Raw genomic sequence first — 21,634 nt, 5'->3', positions numbered from 1 at the left:
AGAGTTTTGCCATTGACCTAAGTTAGGCAAGTATTTCATTCCTGTTCCTTTAATTCAGCACTGATGCTACAGTGCCGCACCAGGAGATTGGTGTTGCACCATTAAAGGAGATTTTAAACTGAGGTTCCTTTCCAGCCCCTTTACCACCTTTAGTTTAGGGAGTGTCAGTTTGGAAGTTAAATATTTCATGGGACTTTTAGAAAAGATCCTAGTTCCCTTGCTCCGATAAATGGTTCTATAACCTCATTTTCAAACAAGTTGTGGGCAGCATAACGTACCTAGGGATTCCTGCTAGACTGCATATACAGATCAGATAACCACATGAGATAGTGCAAGTCCATAGCTAGTTAAGCACACTATTGCCTATTTTGAGCATGCAGTCATGATAATTGTGCATACAACTACAGACCTGGCTTGCTTAAAAGTTACATCCTAGAAGATTAACACAAGCAGGTATCAAGACTGTGTGCTCATCAAGATCAGAAGTGGCAGGCATTCTAGGCAATATAATTGATGGGACCCTTTTGGAAAGATTAGGGTTCTCTGCCCTCTTTTACATTCAATATAATGGGGATGCTCTTAGCAACAACAATTATTTTGGAGGAAGGGAAGAGAAATATGCTCAGTAGCTAATATACAAAATTAAATACAGGTCTGTCGCATCTTAGGCGCATTTAACATGTGCGATTTCAGCTTTATGCGGTCAGCAAAAACAAAACCCCCAAAAAGAGAAAAATAATTTAAATACCGTTTCTGTAGTGAGGGCGATTCCACCCGCCATTACACTCAATGTAATTTTGACTATACGCGATTTTCACGTTAGGCACTGACTGCGGAATGTAACCCCAGCGTAAGATGAGACAGACCTGTATCTCAGCTGTTCCAAGATATTTGTGTCCATTGTTACAAAGGTCCTTTTTAAGGATTAACGGCCAGAAAAATTTGGTTGCATGAAACAGTTTTTCCTGTAGAGTTTGGCAAAAGTATCTGAAGTCATCTGAAAACTTTATAAATGAAATAAATTGTTTCATTTATAAGTTTCAGCTCAAGTTGTTTTGAAAAAACAGGTATTAAAAAAAACAGAGAAATCACAATGTATGTTTGATTATGTGATAACACCACAAATATTAGCCTCCGTTATAATGAGCTGAATGACAATAAACCGGAATTCTGTGTCATGCTTCAAGGTGTCAGGTGATCACCGCAAAGGTCAGAAAGAAAACCCTGCCCATGGACAGCACTGGACAATCAGCTACTGCAGGAATGCTATGTTGTTGGTGTCTTTGAACCATTTGAGGCATTAATGTTGTGATCTGGTATTGCAAATTCTATGCATCTGTGTCTGGACATTAAGAAAGTCACTATAGCGCTTTCATCTGAAAGTTTAATGGAGCTAGATTTAACTAAATTTCCTCAATCCATGATAAAGGTGTCTATCCATTAACATAAGTTTATAGTTATGTATAGTCATCTGATGGAAAAGTAACCACAATGCGAGTTTACAGTTTAATCCAGTGTGTAATTCTTTTATGGCATGCTTGGTGAATGACTCATGACTGTTAATAAGAAAAACATAATGAGATGATCCTTGGATTGCTCAGAAGATTATGGAAGGAGTTAATTGAAGCTAGGGTACTTCTTTCTGCAGTGCACTGCTGGAGTACTTGCTTAACAAAACCAGGACAAATCCCAATACAACAGCAGTGCTCAAAAGAAAGTAAGAGACAAATCAAGATATGTATAAATATGTAAAATAGTCTGGGCATTCTTCACTGATGTGAAAAGAATATAATGAACGCTTCACTGCTTAGAGGGGGAACATTTCTCTTGCCAGGGGACAGATTTACAAAGAATGATATTTACATTTTCCTGCAACCTGTAATTTTCTCATTTATCATTTGTCAGGGCCCAAAGACCTTATACTGCACAGGGAATGTTTGCATATGTTTAATGATCCTTTTACCAAACAAATGTCACGGTTTCAATGAGGAAATTAGTTAATACTGCTGATGCTGCTAATCTAATACCATTAATGTCACACTGTGAACATCTACACAAGCTACAGTATCTTACATCATAACTTAGCTCCACTGGTTGCAAATTTGTTATCCAGCAGAGATTTTTGAAGACAAGATAACCCATAAAATATCACACACAAGCAAATTAACATGAGATTAAAATGGATGTTTTTATTCCATATCTAGACAACTAAGTATCTAGTGTGACCAAAACTAGATCATTTACCAGTGATATAGATCTGCTAATTGTCATTATCAAGCCCTCTTGTAGTGGCCTCCACTTTTATCAGTTTACCAACATTTGACACAATAAAAAGAGAATTTGAGTAAGTTGCATCGAAATGGTTTTCATCAGGTCTTCCACAGGGATATAATATTTTTAGCACTGTCTATTAATCGCAGTTAACTCATGCAATTAACTCAAAAAAATTAATCATGATTAATTACAGTTTTAATTGCACTGTTATATAATAGGATACCAATTGAAATTATATATTTTGGATGCTTTTCTACATTTTCATATATATTGTATTGTGTTGTAATTGAAATCAAAGTGTATATTTTTGCTTACAATTATTTGCACTGTAAAAATGATAATAGTATTTTTCAATTCACTTCATACAAGTACTGTAGTGCACTCTCTTTGTCCTGAAAGTGCAACTTACAAATGTAGATTTTTTTTTTGTTACATGACTGCACTCAAAAACAAAACAATGTAAAACTTCAGACCCTACAAGTCCACTCAATCCTACTTCTTGTTCAGCCAATCACTAAGACTAAACAAGTTTGTTTAAATTTAAGGGAGATAATGCTGCCCTCTTCTTATTTACAATGTCACCAGAAAGTGAGAACAGGCATTTGCATGGCACTTTTGTAGCCGGCTTTGCAAGGTATTTACATGCCAGATATGCTAAACATTTGTATGCCCCTTCATGCTTCGGCCACCATTCCAGAGGATATGCTTTCAGGCTGACGATGCTCATTAAAAAAATAAGTGTTAATTAAATTTCTGACTGAACTCCTTGGGGCAGAATTGTATGTCCCCTGCTCTGTTTTACCCACATTCTGCCATATATTTGATGTTATAGCAGTCTCGGATGATGACCCAGCACATGTTCATTTTAAGAACACTTTCACTGCAGATTTGACAAAATGCAAATAAGGTACAAATGTGAGATTTCTAAAGATAGCTACAGCACTCGACCCAAGGTTTAAGAATCTGAAGCGCCTTCCAAAATCTGCGAGGGACGAGGTGTGGAGCTTGCTTTCAGAAGTCTTAAAAGAGCAACACTCCGATGTGGAAACTACAGAACCTGAACCACCAAAAAAGAAACTCAACCTTCTACTGGTGGCATCTGACTCAGATAATGAAAATGAACATGCGTCAGTCCGCACTGCTTTGGACTGTTATCAAGCAGAACTCGTCATCAATATGGATGCATGTCTTCTGGAATGGTGGTTGAAGCATGAAGGGACATGTGAATCTTTAGTGCATCTGGCACGTAAATATATGTTGCGATGCCAGCTACAACAGTGCCATGAGAATGCCTGTTCTCACTTGTCTGAGCAATTGGCTGAACAAGTAGTAAGATTGAGTGGACTTGCAGGCTCTAGAATTTTACATTGTTTTATTTTTGAATTCAGGTTTTTTGTACATAATTCTACATTTGTAAGTTCAACTTTCATGATAGATTGCATTACAATATCTGTATTAGGTGAACTGAAAAACACTTTTTTACAGTGCAAATACTTGTAATGAAAAATAAATATAAAGTGAGCACTGTACACTTTGTATTCTGTGTTGTAATTGAAATCAATATTTGAAAATGTAGAAAACATCCAAAATATTTAAATAAATGGTATTCTATTATTAACAGTGGGATTAATCACAATTAATTTTTTTAATCACTTGACAGCCCTAAATATTTTAATTCTATTTTACCTTCTGGAGGTACAGTGGAATTCACAGATGTACCAGATGATACATGTGGCTAAAGACACTTTGCAAAGTCACCGCCAGTGCCAGCTATGTATTTTCACACTTCCACTCAAATTTTGAGATATGCTTCAAATGGCAATTGCCATGTAACAATAAGTTATATCTGAAACAAGCTTGCCAGCTTTTCTAGGTATTAATACTGTGTAATTTTTCCACAAATCCCTGAAGTCTTGTACTATTTCTCACCTGAAACAAAGAGTGATGTAGTAGAACCAAATCTTTGTTAAAGTCCCTCATTCTAATGCTGCTATTGCTGTGACAGAGTGAAAGGCTTTATTATTTACTGAACAAAACAGTTGGGAAAAATAAAATTTCTTTTTAATTCTGCCCAAAGAAATGAACACAACTATTTAAAAAATGTTAATGATATGCACACCAAATTCTGTTTGAATGTATAGTTATAAATGCATGCAACTAGCTGCTGCACAAAATTAAAGACGAAAATCCCACTCTTTTCTTGCAGCAATGGGAGCTAACAACCATTCACAGCAGGATATGAACAGCATCTTGATCACTAACAGAAATACCTGCAATATATTTGTTTATAACACAAACAAGTTGGTGATACTAAAGAAGTATGTTACAATTAGTGACATTAATCTCTCCTTCCCTGACTCCACCTGAATAATGACATTTGTATTTAAAGGGCCAAATTCTGTCCTAACTTACAACTTGTGCTATTCTGTTAATCTCAATAGTGTTGAAAATAACGTAAACCATTCTGGATTAAATTCTGCACTATTTTAGGACCAAATGTATACTTCAGAACAGAGTTTTTCCACAAATCACAAAGGAAAGTCTTCATGTGCCAAAGCTTTTGCTGAGCAATGGCAGTTATTCAGGGCTTGATCCAGCACCCATTGAAGTTGAAAGAATCCCACTGACTTCATTCCAGACATCCAGTATTGAAGTCTACGCCAAAGGAACTAAACGTCCCATCTAGTTTTGTATTAGTCTGTTCTTGTCACCCACCCCAATCCACCCATATATGAAACAGAGCTTTATCTTTCCTGCATTAACAAGTCTCTAGAAACAAATCCGTCTTCCCACCAATATAACCTTAAGGCACATACCATGCACCTGGCACAGTCAGATCTGGAGGTCTGCAGTAGTTTAAGGTTTTCAAATCCCAGCCTAATGAAAGGACAACAATCTAGAAACCATTTGCATCTTGAGAAACACTCAATTTGCTCCAAAGGAAGAGTGACTACTCCTTATGCATTAAATATAGATCTTCATGTCCCTAAGAGACTTTAGGCAAAAGAAACAAACAAGCTGAAGAAAAAAATAAGTTTTCCACTTTTACAGTTTTTAGTTCATACATGTCAATAAATAGGCAGATCACAATGTATAATGGTGTTAAACTAGTTAGCTTAATATCAAATTTTAGCTTAATATCAAATTTTAGTTTTTGTATTATTAAACCCAAAGGGAATCATTTTAGGACAATTCCGGGAATCAATGTGGAATGCATCTCTTTGCCCAGTGTAACTGATCCAAGATGGGGAAAAAGTTTGCACAAACAATTGACAGAAATACCTATGCAATTACTGAGAGTAAAGAAAGGAACTTGCTACACCACCGGCCAAATTTGCCATTCAGTTGTACTGCATGCTCCAGGTAGTGTCCCCCTTGCAGAATCATTGGGTTGCAGGTGCAAAATGGAGGCCAGAATTTGACCCAAAAATCTTTACTTCACAATTGAGTTTGACACTGGTGTTACAAATACCTAATACACAGATCATGGAATCTTGGGGAAAAGATATATTTCAGACAATGGCTGCACTTTCAAGGATATGAGATTTTCACACACAGTACTAGATCCACTTTTGAATGGTCCCTATTAACCAGTTAGGAGGTAGGCACAAAATAGTAAATCTACAAGGCAGATAAGTGAGCAATTTTATTTAAATTCAATATGTGCTAAGGGGGGGAAGGGGGAACTTTGAAATGAGGAGGAAATTAATCATTGTTTAGGGATACCTATAACTCTGCTTGTGGATGTATCATCTAGGAGACAATAAACAGTGGAATATTTAATCACACTGGACAGCATATAGCAACACAGAAACATATTTGGACTAGTGAGGCAAATTCTGTCCTATCCCAAGCCTCATGCACCCCTGCAAAATGACTATCCTCAAATGCAGATCAGAGGCTCTTGTACCTAAATCTATGAAAAAAAATCCTTCTCTCAATTTATATTTTATGAGTCCTCTTATTTTAAATATATTTCAGCACCACAATTAAAAATCCACACCTTGTTGTAGAGATGAACCAACATTAATATGTTAATTTAGTTTGTGGAGGGGGGAAACGGGGTGCAAGGGAAGGGATAAAGAGGATTTTTAGTTCCATGCTCTAGCAAAATAAGATACTCATCCTACCACCCTCACTCGCCTGAGCACTTCCACTAGACTAGAGTCTCTGGACCAGAATCAACAGGAGAGAGAGAGGCAGGCTTTCTCCTCCCCAATTCAGGGCCTGCTGTGAGCAGGAGCAGCCTTCCTCACTGGATGAAGAACTCCTAAGACTGTTCAAAATTACAGCCCAGCTTCGGTGACCCATATGGCCTATGGTAGGAGTACATAACTGCTGGAGTATATTTCCACCCCATCATGCCTCCACCTGCCTCAGATCCACCCCACCTTCTTCTGCCCCATTCCACCCGCAAATGCCCTGTGCAACTAAAAGGGGGAAGTCGCCACATGGTGCAAAGAGGCCACAGGTCAGCAGTGAATTAGGTCCTTTGGGACTAAACACATTAGTGCCCAACCCCTAACTGTGCATCTTGTGCTTCCTGGTTTTGAAGCTTTCAATCTTTCCTAGTGGCAACCTGCACTTCCATGACAACACCCACCCCTCCTACATCGTTCACACCCACCCACTGGACTGTGCTGGGGAGGATTGCCAATAATAAAGCTGGAGTATAAAAATCTTACTGGCATATTAACTTTGGCCTCGATTCTACCATCCTATGGAAAAAGCTGCATATGTACATACGGGGAGAACTCTGCGTAGGTGGCTGTGCGGAGAACCTGATAGAATTCCCTTCAGGAGTGGTTTGTGCCCATACAAAGGGAGTAGGAGGCTGTGGCACTCTCACTGTGATAGGGTGATCAGACAGCAAGTGTGAAAAATCGGGACAGGGGGTGGGAGGTAATAGGATCCTATATAAGAAAAAGCCCCAAAAATCGGGACTGTCCCTATAAAATTGGGACATCTGGTCACCCTACACGGTGATGAGCCAGAGAATTCCCAGGGAAAACTCATCCCTACCTAGCAGATCTCGGAGAGTCCAGGCAGATTGTATGCCCCACTCTGCTTCTCACTAACCCTCCTTTAATCCATGGCAAATTGGCTCATAAGAGAGGGGTTAGAATGCCTACAGAGAGGGTGAGAAGCTATGGATAGTTAATCTAGAAATAGATAGATATTAACTGCTGAATGGATTCCCACTTGGAAATCCCCCAGTTGGCCAGGGAAGGGAGTCACTCAGACTAGCTGCTCCCCACTCTAAAACCCATATAGCCTTAACTGTCCAGAGTTCCTACAAAGGAGCACAGCAGGTGGGTTGGGGAGATGAGTGCAGTAGTGTCACTTCGGTCTCCCTTTTGAGATTCTTGCTCCCTATTGCTGGCCAAGGAGCATCCATCTCTTTCCATTCCTTCCCTCATCCCCCAATAGAAACAAAATTTAAACAAACTCATTAATAACAAGAGAGTGTTTCTAGAGGAGTCTTTGCATCTCCCACAAAATGTCTTTGTGGTTATAACTGGAATTTCAATTTAAAGACATCAATATACTATTATCTCCTGCCACACACCGTTCCGTTCTCCAATTGGTAGTTCATGTCTAAAATTAGACTATCAAGCCAGGGCAGGAATGGTCTATCTGTACTACAGTGGCACCATGCACACTTTTGGGAGCTGTACAAAAATATAAATATATATAATAGAGTAATAATAGCATCATAATTTTCAACCTGCTTTAAACAGAGTTCTCTCTATATCTATGTTCCCTACAAGCAGGGTCCGTAGTTAGATCTTTTGTAGTACTGTTATTTATTATTCTCCCCTCACACATATGCCTGCTAGGCACCAAAACCAAATTCACATCAGAACCAACCCCAAGAGAAGGCAGCTGTTCCAGACTGGTCAGGGGCAAGCTCATCAATATTTATCATTACAGAAAACCCTGTTCACTGGGGCTTAGCAGATTAAAAGTAACTTTTATCTGGACCAGATATTTGGTGGGATTTTGGTTGGTTACGTACATAAAAGGTTTATTCGGGGTTATGAGTTGTTAAACTGTTCAATTGACACCTAGGGAAGAATTTCAGTGCCACTCACACAGGTCTATTTTGTGATCTTGTAATAAGATTGTGTTTCCAAAACTCCAAATAGCTATGGCAGGATACGCACAAAGGTAGGCATCAGTGTGCACAGATCAGGATCCCAAACAGATATTCAGTTGGGACCACTCAAAATGTGCACAGATTTTTCATGTGCCTATGTGAGCACTGGAAGTTAAGCATGATTCCTCACAAGAAATTGTAATAAAATCTCTGTTTTACCAAACTATGATAGGAGCAAACACCTTCTTGCTTATTCAAAAGTGAATACAACAATTCTTTTCTCAATCATTGTTCAGGACTTACATAACTTTAGTATCAGTCTTTGCAGAAAAGTTTTGAAACTAACAATAATACAATTCTGAAGTTAATTTCCAGTGATAACATTTTATTTAAACAATTCAGACTATAAAAAAATCTCCTCAAATTACATCTTCTCCCCCCATACAAAGACTGACTAACTATTAGTTGACAGTTATCTTCAATGCTCTTTCTAATCAAAGCTGCCTCATCTCTGCAGGTCCCCTCTATATACTATTTTTGCACACTAGCAGGCCAAAAATAAATAAATAAATCACCAAACGTTGGAAACTGCTATACTTTAAAAACAAGAGCTATTTCAAATCTGTTAAGTAGAGCTGGCAGGAGGACAAATCCTTTTCACTACAACTTTCACGGTTTCGAAATTCATTTTCATTCCATGCTGAAACAAACCTAAAACCTTTAGTTTCCCAAAAATCTTCTAAAGTGTCAAAATGTCTGTTTTCAGATCAAATAGGTCAGTCTCTCTCGCCCCCTCAAAAGTCCACACTGGGCCTGAGAAACTGTCCTGACAAAACCTTCATTGAAATTGATATCTCTTTGCAAAATGTTTTGGTGTTGATGAAACTGCATATTTCTATGAACATATTTCAAAAAGTTCCTGACTATCTCTACAATTAAAGATACTGCAGATGAGAATTTAGAAGTCATTAAAAGTCACAGAGAGCACTGTGATCATGTGTTTCCCCGGCACACTTGATCAAAATTTCCTCTTCTCCCTCAGTTCTGTAAGTGACTTAATGCCCTGTTAAATGAGCATGCCATTCTGTATTGCCTATTCTTGTCTGTACCAGGAACATAAGCTGATGAGGTGATGGTGGTGACTTCTTTGCTTTGTGTATACTGGCTCTGGCATTGCTTTTTGCGTGCAAGCAACTGCTTCCTGAGGAGTTTTGGGAAGCAAAGTTGAGAAATGAAAAAACAAAAATAGCTTTTGTTCTTGCACCATTGAGGTTACACATGGCAACCATAAAGTGCAAATAGTAGCTAGGCAGTGATTAGAGAACAGTATGTAACCTTCTAGAGCCAGATTTTACCCACTAGATGTAGAGGTGAAGTACCTGAGAACACCTAGTGCTGGGTGAAGGGGTGTGTGAATTATTTCAAGAAATTTTGACAAAAGGAGAATATACATTAAAAGAATTCCACAAAATTCGATGAAAAGATATTCTATATTATAAAAGTAAGGTTCATTGCACAAGCCATCTTGTACCTATCTACTGTGAGAGGCAAATAATTACTAATAGATAAACGGAAAGGCCAGTAAGAAGTATGGATTATTAGCCTGTGAATCTCTTCTTTACTATATTTTTTTTACAGAAATTAAACATTCTCTTCATTCTGAGCATAATTAATTTCAGTCTTCCAGAATATATATCATTCAGTATATATGAAATTATTTTGCTGTATTCCACTCTCTCTTCTCATTTGAAATAGGAGAAAGATCATTTTAATCATCCAGACAAATATGTAGATCAGTTACTTTTGCAAGTTAGATTATTATATTCTCGGGTTTTCCTTCAGTCGTTTCTTCCTCTCTCACTGCGAAAGGATTGCTGATTTCTTTCACATTTGGTATCCCTGTGTGTCAGCTGCTGGAGATGAAGTCACTGGGGTTGGATGCAAGAAGTTTACATAAAATATGTCAGTCTCTCTCTGGTCCACTGTAATGTTCGATTGATGAAGCAGATTGGTTATTTCTGTAGACAGGGAGAGACAACATTTTTCTAACCCAGAGGCAGTGCTAGCCCTTGGGTGCCCTAAACAGGAATATTTGGGGGCGGGAGAGGAAGCTCCCAACACAATACATACTAAAAAATAAACAGGGGCTCCCCTTGAGTTGCTCAGGGCCCTAAGCAATTGCTTAGTCTGCTTATATCTAGCGCTGGCTAGTTCTAACCTATCTAGAGTTTGCAAGGAGAAGGATGTAGAAGTTGCTTCTCAAAGGTAGGGCCTGAGCTTGGTGCTGTCTCATACTTGGGTGGATACTGATTTGTACAATCAAAGCAAACATACCTTTCTGGATCCCAATAGAATTAGAAGTATAGCGTGTGTGTGTGTGTGTGTGTGTGTGTTGGCGGGGGGAGGGGAGGGTCTTATATAGTGTAGATTGGGATTATTTAGCCTGAATAAGGGCAGAGTCAGAAGAAACTTTGAGATATACAAAATAATGAATATAATGAAATCTTATTAGATGCTTTTTACCCCACACCAGGGAATAAAGGGCAATGGCTGGATTCTGTTAAGGACAAGAATGAGATTTGCAGTACTTGCCATTATGCAAGCTAAGATTGCTGAAAAAGCAAGTGAATCTCATGCTCCAGTGTGTCGCATCATTGCCTTTGAAGATCTGAAAGGAATATTTTCTCCCTCATGTTAAAAGCCTCTGCAGTTGTCTTCTGCGTTGTTTTTTCCTTTCCTCATCCAGCATCATCAACTGAGCCATAGCATCTTTAACTTGGGCTCTGGCAGGTAACTTTGGCCTGGACATCATAGATTGGCTTGAGTGGCGGCCATGACAGCAAGTTTCAATAAAAGGAGACATCATTCTTCCAAGCGTCAGTAGGGCTCAGCTTTGCTTCCATGTGACAAAGGACCAAACTGAAGCCAAGAATGAGGTTACATACCAAGAGTAAATGCTAACTGAGGATGTCAGAACTTGGCAGCTTGAGGACATAAAATAACTAAATTCAGGCTTATTAGGGAATTGTAGTTTAGGCTTGTCTGAATTACTGTGCATATGGCCAGAGAGCTATGAACAACAGAAACTATTGTCAGATGTAATGGCCTTTTAATTCCTGGTTGTATTAAATTCTAGGGTATCTTAAAATGTTTGGAGGGAAACATTCAGCGTAAGAGACACTAAAATGCCTGGTGATAGTGAGTAAGAAAGAAAAACCATTGGTTCTTTCTTCAATGGCTTGTGTTCTTGTTTATGAAGCCTAATATTTACCACCAGATAGTAAAAAGAGCAAACCTGGAGGAGAGGAGCCACAGAACTGCTAAAGCACTCTGCCCACGGTTTCATGCCTAAACACAGTGCTTCAGAAAACTACTTCACAAAAATGTATTCTCCCAGCAGTCATCTTACCGTGTGGTTTAACAGTTAGAGCACAGAACTGGGGATCAAAGTTTTCAATACAGCCCCCATTACCCTACCTGAGCACCTAAGCCAGCTCAACCCTCGGGGTTGCTGTGTGACCTTGGGTGAGTCCCTTCACTGCATCTCGGTTTCCTCATCTGAGAAACCTCCCTCCCTTTCTGGTAAGCACGCTGGAGAAGGAGAACTGTGAATAATTACTTACAAACAGGCACGGATACTTTATAATCAGAGGGCAGCATCCTTTTGATGGGGACCGACTTGCAGCCTGAGGAACTGCACTGGTTTGGGTCCTGACTGGGCTCTGCCGCTCCCCACTTTTTACAGGTCACACTGGCAGAAGAAGCTAAGCGCTAGACACAGGAATAAGCAGCCCTGACTCTTCTGCCTCAAGTGCACGGAGAAGGCAAATGCAGCAGTGTAAGACCCGGCTCCCCCGTCCGCAGACGCTGAAAGACCGTCAACTTCTTCACCCCGCTCCCCCGTGCCCACCCCTGCAGCCCCAATGCCGCAGGAGGAGAGGTTACTTACGGCACCGGGGGAGGAGAGCCGACCAGAGATGGGCCCGAGCAGCTCAGGGACACCGCAGCAGCAGGGGGAGCGAACAGCGACCTCCAGCTTCCCCTGGACCTTGGGGGCAGGCAGCCGCCTCACCGCCCCGAGCAGGGCTTGGGGGTGGTCCGCTCCGCCGCCTGCCTGCAGGACCACACAGCTGCCGCGCCTTTCTCCCTCCCTGCGAGGGGCTCCCACGCGCCTCGCTCGGCCGCTGCCGGCCAATGCGGGACTCAGTGAGAAACCGGCTTTACCCATCTGTTGCAAGGCGCCTCCTCCAAGCGCTGCCCTGGCGGCGCCTCCCCGCCCGGGGTGCTGAGGCCACATCCCCCCTCCCGCCCCGGCCCCCGAGCCTAGCGCCCGGCCCGCCTGCAGCAGCGGGGAGAGGGCGTGGGCGGGGCTGTAGAATTAGGACCCCCTGTTTCCCCCTCATTATCTCCGGCTTTTCCTCCCTCATTCATTACCCCATTATCCCTCTCTTCCCTTAGCCTCCCCCCCCCCGCTCTGCTTCCACTCCCATCCCCCCATTACACCCTGGTTCCACTCTGCTCCCCCACACCCATTACACCCTGTTTTCCTACCCCACTTGGTGTCTACTTCCCCCTGCATCACCCCTCTTTCTCCCTCACCCCATGTATTTCCCCTGATCCCCAGGGATGCTTTGGGGTAGGAACTTTTCTGAACACACACACACAAGTGGGACAGGGGTCTGAGGAAGAAGCCAAGCAGTCAGTGTAGCAGGTGGGAGGATAATTAAGAGTCCAATGAAGCCTGTACTACCCTGTTTCCCCAAAAATAAGACAGTGTCTTATATTAATTTTTGCTCCCAAAGATGCGCTAGGTCTTATTTTCAGGGGATGTCTTATTTTTCAGAAATGAAAAATGCCTTATTATCGGTGGATGCCTTATTATCGGGGAGGTCTTATTATCGGGGGGATGCCTTATATTACAGCGAGAGGCAAAACTGTAAGTAGGCCTTATTTTCGGAGGATGTCTTATTTTCGGGGAAACAGGGTAATATGCACCCAGTAACTGCAATCACCTGAGCGAATGGCCAGTAAAATCACAGTCCTCACTAGTGTCGACTGGCCTAATTGCACTGCAGTCCTGTGCTCACTTGTTATGCTGGTCTAGTATTTAGCCTTGTACAGGGCGGGGAGGGGAAATGGGACGAAACAAGAATTGTATCTTGTGCCTCACCCCTTCTACTCCAGAGAGAACCAGGCCCTGAACTAATTAAATTCCCTACCCCCAAAAAAACATATCATCTGTCAAAGACCAACACCTGGTATTAGAGTGAGCAGAGAATTACCCTAGGTTTTAATAAGCACACAGAAGAGCAAAAGTTTATCCAAACACAGCTAGATTTCTTTGGTGCTGGAAATTCCATGTGGAGAGAATGCTCCTGAAATCTCAGGGTTCTGCTGTACTGGTAAAATTGCTTCAAGAATACCTTTCACACAGCATTAAGGGTTTCTGCATGTTTTTTAACCTCAAAAGTTTTTAGCAAAGGTCCAGCCAATCCATATTTACTACCTTGCCTTATTGCAAATTCATTCCATCAGAGAGATGCTGAATCATGAAAGTGAGTCCAGAGAAAGTGTTACTTTTTAGAAGCCAAATCCTCCATAATAAAAAGCTGTCTGTATAATTTATGTAGAGTCCCTCATTTTGGGTTTTTGTTTTGATCAATACAGTGGCAGGTTCAGATATTAAGTGTGTATGTGAGCCCTCTCCCTTGTTAGTTCCTCTTTGCCTTCTCATTTGTTCTATGTATGCTCCTTACAGAAATTAACTGTATGGGGGTTGGGAGACGAAAACAACATACACAAAGAAAAACAGATCTTTTAAATTTTTGTCTTTAAATAAGTTTTACTTTAAGGGGTCTACACCAGTTTGGGGGGGCTTTATTTCTTTTGATTTTTTTATGCCATTCCCTACATTCCATCTGCTTCTCCACACAACACCCATGGGATCTGGGCAGTGAATTTTTCCCTTTAGACAGTACCAGGTTCAGTTTCTGAAAAAAGAATGGTCAAGAGAATTATGCAAATTCTTTGCAGCTTTAGACAGTTTAAAGATAATAAAATAGTCTTGTATTTTCCTGTGATGCCTGTTGTGGAATTAAGCAAAACAAATAAATATCTACTATAAATGTTACACAACTACCAAAATAAATTGAGTCCTAGGTGCAATGTTTAAAAACAAAGGGCCAGATTCTGATCTCACTTATAGCAGTAGAAATCCAGAGCAACTCTATTAACTTTGACTCTGGTTTTAAATTTTACAACCAGAATGAGTGCGATCCAAATCTGGTACAAAAATGTCCCCCTTTCTTTTTTTAAAAAAATGCTTTTTTGGATTCCTGTACTAGTCACACCAGTCTACATCTTAAAGCTGTTTCACTCTCACTGACACCCTCATTATCCCAGCTCTTGACTACACTCTGTCTAGAAGACCAGCAGGTTTCAGTCCTGTTTAGCAGAAAAAGTATCATGACTGAAACTAAGCCAAATGGTTTATTCAATCCTCACTCTACTGCAGAAATGCTTATAGTAACATACATACTATTTTATTACTGGTAGGCAGGCACTTTCTTAAAGTGGCATATACCTGTTACCTACTGTGAGGGCTGAAACATTGCTGTAGAACAGTGGTTTTCAACCTCTTTTCATTTGCAGACTCCTGAAAAACTTGAATGGAGGTGTGGATCCCTTTGGAAATCTTAGTCTGCAGACTCCCAGGGGTCCACAGACCACAGGTTGAAAACCACTGTTCTAGAAGGTCACTTGATTACCTGTTCTGTTCATTCCCTCCAAAGAATCTAGTATTGGCCACGGTGGGAATACAGAATACTGGGCAAGATGGACCTTTGGTCTAGGGTGACCAGATGTCCCGATTTTATAGGGACAGTCCCGATTTTTGGGTCTTTTTCTTACATAGGCTCCTATTACCCCCCACCCCCATCCCGATTTTTCACTGTCTGGTCACCCTACTTTGGTCTGATCCAGTATGGCCATTCTTACGTTCTTAATGTCTCAGCATAGGTTAGATTTAGAAGTTTACTAATATCTTTGTGATTTTGAGAGACACTAAATTGATTGTGTTTATTTGATGAGACCCCCTGAATGATGAAATTCTGTCCTCAAATATGCATGAGAAACGCCTGTTGACTTTTGGTATTTGAGAACAGAATTTGGTTTTGTATTATGTTAGTAAAATCACAAAATATCAATGGAGTCTTCCACGCAGTTTGCAAGCTTACTCCCAATTGTTCATTATTCCCATATACTTCTCTTACCTAACCTGTTCTTACCTTGTGAGACATGGGGCTGGTCTACACTACCGCTTAAGTCGATGTAACTTACGTTGCTCAGGGGTGTGAAAGAGACACCCACCTGCAAAATGCAAGTTACATCAACTGAAGCACTATCCACACTGGCACTATGTCGATAGGAAATGCATAGTGCGTCTTCACCAGATGTGTTACAGTGGCGCAGCTGCATCGGTGCAGCTGTGCTGATGTAATCCCGTAGTGTAGACTTGGCCATGGAGTCCACCACCACTACTGGGGAGTCTGTCTTACCACTCTGTAGCTTTTACTATTATTCCTATGTCAGAGCCCCATTGGGCTAAGTGCTGATACGCACAAAGTAAGAGATACTCACCGTCCTGAATTGTTTGCATTCTAAATAGACAAGACAGATACAGGATGGAAGAAAAGGATACAATATACAAGCAGAAGACTGGGCACTGAGATACAGACAGGTTAAATGACTTGCCCAAAGTCATACACAGGAAGTCTGTGACGGATATATAGAGTCCCAATCCACTGTTTTACCCACAAATCTACTGTTCCGTTAGACCTTTTGCCTAATGCCTTAAACTTTTTCTCTAAAAAGCCATACACCAAGCAAGTAAAATGCTTGTTGCAAAGTTAATTTCTTAGCTTGTTTTCGGTGTGCATTCTTTCCCCATGATCATTTACTTAGGTTTCTACAGCTCTGTAGTTTTAAGGATTGAAAACATGTGCCATGAAGAAATATGAACTTTCTCCCTGCATAATTCATCAGTATCACATATTGTATTAATGCAATCCAGGCATGAACAACCCACAACATCACCATGCCAGGCAGAGTAAAACAAGAACTCTTTGATGTGGTGGCCAATCTCTGCTGCGACCTTGGGTAAGTTACTTAACCTGTCTGTGCATCAGTTTTCCTATCTGTGAAACTGGAAATAAAAGTACTTAAATGAAAAAGTGCATATAAGTGCAAAGTATTATTAATAACCTTGTTAATGTATTTAGACATACATGCACTAGTAAATAATAACTTCATACATCACTAATCATTGTTAATCATAATTGATATTAATGATCTCCTGATTCATTGTGCACAGCAAACACTTAACAATCAATATTATTTAAAAGCTCTGATTATGCCATCATACAGAGAGTTAAAAGGGCTGTTAAACATGATCCTCGTTCTTAACAAACATCTCAAAATCTTCAAAGACACATCTAAGATCCTATCTAAAAGTCTCTTAGAGTGAAGAATGAGCTGATTTCACTAATTGGTCAAGCAATGCATTATCAGTAAGCACAGAGGTAAAGCTGTAAGCAATTACAGTTCATGAGACCAAAGACTGTGCAGCAAGAATAAACAGTCCTCCTCAGTGTTCAGAGTAAAGAGCAATGTATCTATAAAAAGCTTTATATTTTCTTCATGCAAAAGAGTTCAGTGCCTAATTAATAGCATCTTATAGAGAGAAGAGCCTGAAATCTCCAAAGAAAACTATTCAAGCAAGTGTTATTTTGGTGTTGTTTCCATGTACGGCAGATGTTCTGCAGGACCGAGTCGTCAGGAAAAGAACACCTCTTGCCATTAACACACACATTCACACACAAAATCTTAGCATTTGGAATTTTGTTTTTAGCAGGCATTTGAAAGTCATTGGCAGCAACTGGGATTCGTGTGTGTGTGTGTGTTTTATATAGTAATTGTACAAGTTCCCCCATCTCAAGTTCATACACAGTTCACAGAAATGCAAAGAAAGATGCTGATGACTTCTCTGTAAATTTGAAAATAATTATTGATATGCATCAGCTATATCAATCAAATGTTTTTCTAAAGTCTTCACATATGATTGTGCCTGCCAACTGCCTTCCTCAATAAACATATACTATCAAGTTACAGAAACTGGGTATTAGCAGTGAACCCAAAACAAAAACCCAGATCCAAACACCCTACCAAATTTGTGGCATTTGGAATCTAAACTTGGATTCAGTTCTTAATTTTACAGCTGGCTTTTTTTAGGTTGAGCCAACCTAAAACACCAGATCTGAACATTTCCAGACTTTTTTCCAGGGAAAAGGATGTATGACTATTGCAGCGCAGGATTTTCTGTATGAAATATAGGGAGAAGAACAAATGCAAAACCCAGTATACTGATCATCAGAAAAACACCCCACTTTTAAGAGGACTTGCTTCTGTTGTGAAGATAAGGCAGATTTATGGAAACCTAACACCTTTTGTAAACTGTGGGAAATGAAGTTTCTTTTCACACTAGTAATGACTGTTAAAGAAAATGAAGATGTTTGGTGTGTTGCAAGACCCTAGCCTAGATTTTGCTAGTGTAGTAAGTTTACCTAAGGAAGCAAAAAGAACAGGAGTACTTGTGGCACCTTAGAGATGAACAAATTTATTTGAGCATAAGCTTTCGTGGGCTACAGCCCACTTCTTCGGATGCATAGAATGGAACATATATTGAGGTGAAGCAAAGTCATTCTCAGAGAAAGCAGAATTGAAACAACATGGGATGCCATTTGGGTCCTGACCCCCTTGAGAAGGCAAAAATGCTTGATGGACAGTGCTAACTGCTGAAAGTACCAGTAGATAAGTGAACTGTTGTGTTCCCCCCATAGGGACACATCACTTTCTGGCAACTGGCAACTAACTATGTTAGCTGAAAAAAACAACATGTTACAAATACATGAGGAAGCAGCTGTCTACAGACCTTGGAGGATAAGACAGTTGCCAACTTGACTTCAAGATAAGTCTTTCCTTGTAAGGACAGCTATAGGACACTTTCTGCCCTCACATATCCTTTGATGATTGTGATTGTCAGCAACTGCAGCCTCATGTTTCCCATCTAGTTCTTGGGAACATGTATGGGGAAAGGCATTGTAACTTCAGTGCTAACTGGGAAGTGTTCAGTAATAACAATCGGTAACTCCTACAGCACTTTTCAGTTTCAAAGGCTTTGCAAACATTGATTAATTAATCTATTCTGTGTTCAAGTCCATGCAAGCATGCAATCCTTTCACTAAACAGTTGGCCTCTTTTGTGGCTTTTAAAGTCTGAGCTATGCTGTGGGTTGGGAATGTGTGGAGAGGTGCAACACTGAAGCACCAGCTGCTAGAAGCATTTTGCCTGGGAAATTGCAGAGAATAGACTTAGGAATGGCTCTTAAATCTTTTTGGAGGTGCCAGAGGTGAATATCAACCTGATTATCCACCTCAATGAGCCAAACTCTCTTTGAGGTGTATTGCCTATCTGGCCAAAATTATTGCTCCCCTACAACTTGCAAACAAGGAGCACAAGCACCAGGCTTCTTCTTGTTGCCCCCTGCACATACACCACCACTCTTCCCCTCCCCACTTTTGCACCTGTGCAGAAGCAGACAGGATCTGTCCACATCTGTCCATCTTAAACTTGAAGCTCCTTGTGTCAATTTTCAAACAGAAGCCAGTATAAGTCACATGTAACTGCGACCTTCATGGTGTAGGAGTTCCCTTTTCCTGCCCAGGGCATCCACATATGTATGTATGTAGCCACTTGGATTGTCAACCTTGATATCAATATATATATATTTCATCCTGTAAGGGATAGAGGTTTAGAATCGATTGCTTTCATGGCCTTACCTTTAGTGTTGCTCTGATATCAATTTAGTACTCGTATACCCTCTGCCAAAGGACTCTACCCTGCCTTTGCAGAGGAATGGCCTGAATGATCTCATAAGACTTTCTCAGATATCTTAGGAGTCTACTCATGACACCACAATTACCAAAAACCAAAATAACTACATCAACTGCAACCAATCCCTGCTGATGTCACTGTCTGAGACTGACTGAGCAGGTGGGTAGGCAGGCTGCCTGCAGCTACTAAGTTGGTACCTGTCACCACAAGAGACAGGCACCAATGTCAATGTGGATGGGGATTAGATCTGGCCTAACCTTGCTGGGATGCGGCTACCGAGGGTTCTTTTTCTGGGTCCTAGTGGCCAATCTTTTTCTGTCTTCGCACTGGAAGAGGAGGGAAAAGAGCATAATGATTAATAAGGATGAGGAGCATAAGGAGTCGTTTGGGGGAGGGGGGAAGAGGTGAGGAGAGAGAACCTTACACAGTTTTAAAGTGTGGCAAGTTGCTGGGAAAAGAATCTTCTCCAGACACACTTTGTAAGCTAGGGTTCCTTGAGCTCTCCAGAGGCCTGAACGTTTTCTGAAGTGATGTACAGCTTTAGTCTGCAGGACAGGGTTCATATTATTTACTGGGAAACTGCTGGCTGCCTGCCAAGCAGAAAAACACTCCCTTGCTGGCATTTCAGCCAAGGAAAAGAGGAAGCAAAACAAATACTTCAATATTACTGTATTACAGTGTTTAGATTCCACCTTTCAGATGGCAATATGGAATTTATTACAGCATAAATGAACCCCTAAAGACTGAAAAAACTCTCAGCACTGTCTCCTTCATTCTAATGATGTTCTGTAATCTCACCAGAGTCACAAAGTTATGATAGTACCAATAGATCATATCTATGTGCATGTATACAATGTGCATGCAGGAATGACATGCTTCAATTGTGGTTTTTATGAGAAAGGTCAAATAACACCTTGAAATTTGCCACAAAATCTTACGATCTCACAATTGATGACTTCCTTTTGCACAAGGTGACTGAAATAGCCTTGTCAAACCATAACACAAGATTTACTGTAGTCTCATGCAGTAATTGTAAAATTACTATAATTTACCCACTATATATACATATGTACAGCATTTATTGGATATACATGGAGTATATCTGTATGTTACAAATTCATGTATCTTGCCCACTATTTGGCTATTTCCACAGTTGCACCAATCTTGCAGTATTCAATATGCAGACTTCAGTGGGACTTCTGCGGTCAGAGGGCATGCAGGATTGGGCCCTAGATAGGGAAACTTTCTCATTTTACCTATAAGTCTTCTGCCACAACTCTGATGCCATTACAGTTACACCTGATATATTAACCAATAGAATGCAATCTGCAAATGTACTAAAGTAAGCTACATATTCCTCATCTTTTATTATTATTTATTGTATTACTAGAAGCTCTAGTTATAAACCAGGACCTCATTGTGTCAGGGGCTGTACAAACATAGAACAAAGAGACAGTCCCTGTCCCAAAGAGCTTACAGTCTAAGACAAGAGACAAAAGGTAGAGACAGACAGATGGAAACAATGAGACAATACTGACCAGCATGATAGGCAGTCTCAGCACAGTAGCAGCCTAATGGTTGTCAAGTATTTTTGTAGGCATTACTGCAAAGGAGGATTTTAAGGAGGGACTGGAAGTTTTGTGAATATTTAAGGGGAGCACCTTCCAACCATCAGGGAAAGCATGGGAGAAAGCATGAAGGTGCTTGTTTGAATATTTAAGAAGTGGGCAACAGAGGCTGGCATTATGGGCTAATCAGAGGCAGGAGTCGACAACTTACACTGCTCTACAGCCAAAATGCTTCTGAAATAAATGTAGTCAAACTTTACTAATTCTGGGTCACTGAGAACGAGAATGATGCTTAAAATTGTTGATGGGCTCTAGTTTTCAAGATATGCTATTGGGTCAGTATATACGACCCTTGACATGGAAATGGTGGAGGATAAGTGAGTTATAAAGGGAAGGGATCTCAATTTAAACCAGAAATGACTAAAATACATCTTTGACCGGATCTATGAATAAATCTATGACTGGGTTTGGATAGTACTTGCTTTTTAGGCAAAACAATGAATGATGCAATCTGAAGCTAGTATTGCATCATACATGATATGAATTGCATCATGTTATTCCTAGAAGTCATGGATGATGCAATCATAATGAAGCTTACATCACTCTGCTGAACAAATTGCCCTATATCAGCTCTAGAAATCATACAGTGTCGTGCTCTCTTATTTGTCAGTGTTTGATTTTGCAAAGGGACACATTTCTGTTTAGCCAAAGTGAGCAGAGATGCCTCGTACTTGTGTGAACA

General features: G+C 40.4%; 1 protein-coding gene across 1 annotated transcript in view; it reads right to left on the bottom strand.

Moving 5' to 3' along the window:
- The window catches only part of SULF2 (sulfatase 2), a 269,349-nt gene extending 256,772 nt beyond the window's left edge, over positions 1-12,577 (bottom strand). Inside the window, exon 1 of the mRNA XM_034786932.1 lies at positions 12,324-12,577. The gene's annotated coding sequence lies outside the window, so the exon portion shown is untranslated. The remainder of the gene's footprint in view (positions 1-12,323) is intronic.
- Between the last annotated feature and the right edge of the window lie 9,057 nt (positions 12,578-21,634).

The sequence above is a fragment of the Trachemys scripta genome, chromosome 12 (genome assembly GCF_013100865.1).
Source record: "Trachemys scripta elegans isolate TJP31775 chromosome 12, CAS_Tse_1.0, whole genome shotgun sequence".
In the NCBI taxonomy this organism is placed as follows: Eukaryota; Metazoa; Chordata; order Testudines; family Emydidae; genus Trachemys; species Trachemys scripta.
Note: the sequence above shows the minus strand (reverse complement) of the source record. Positions and strands in the feature narration are given on the sequence as shown.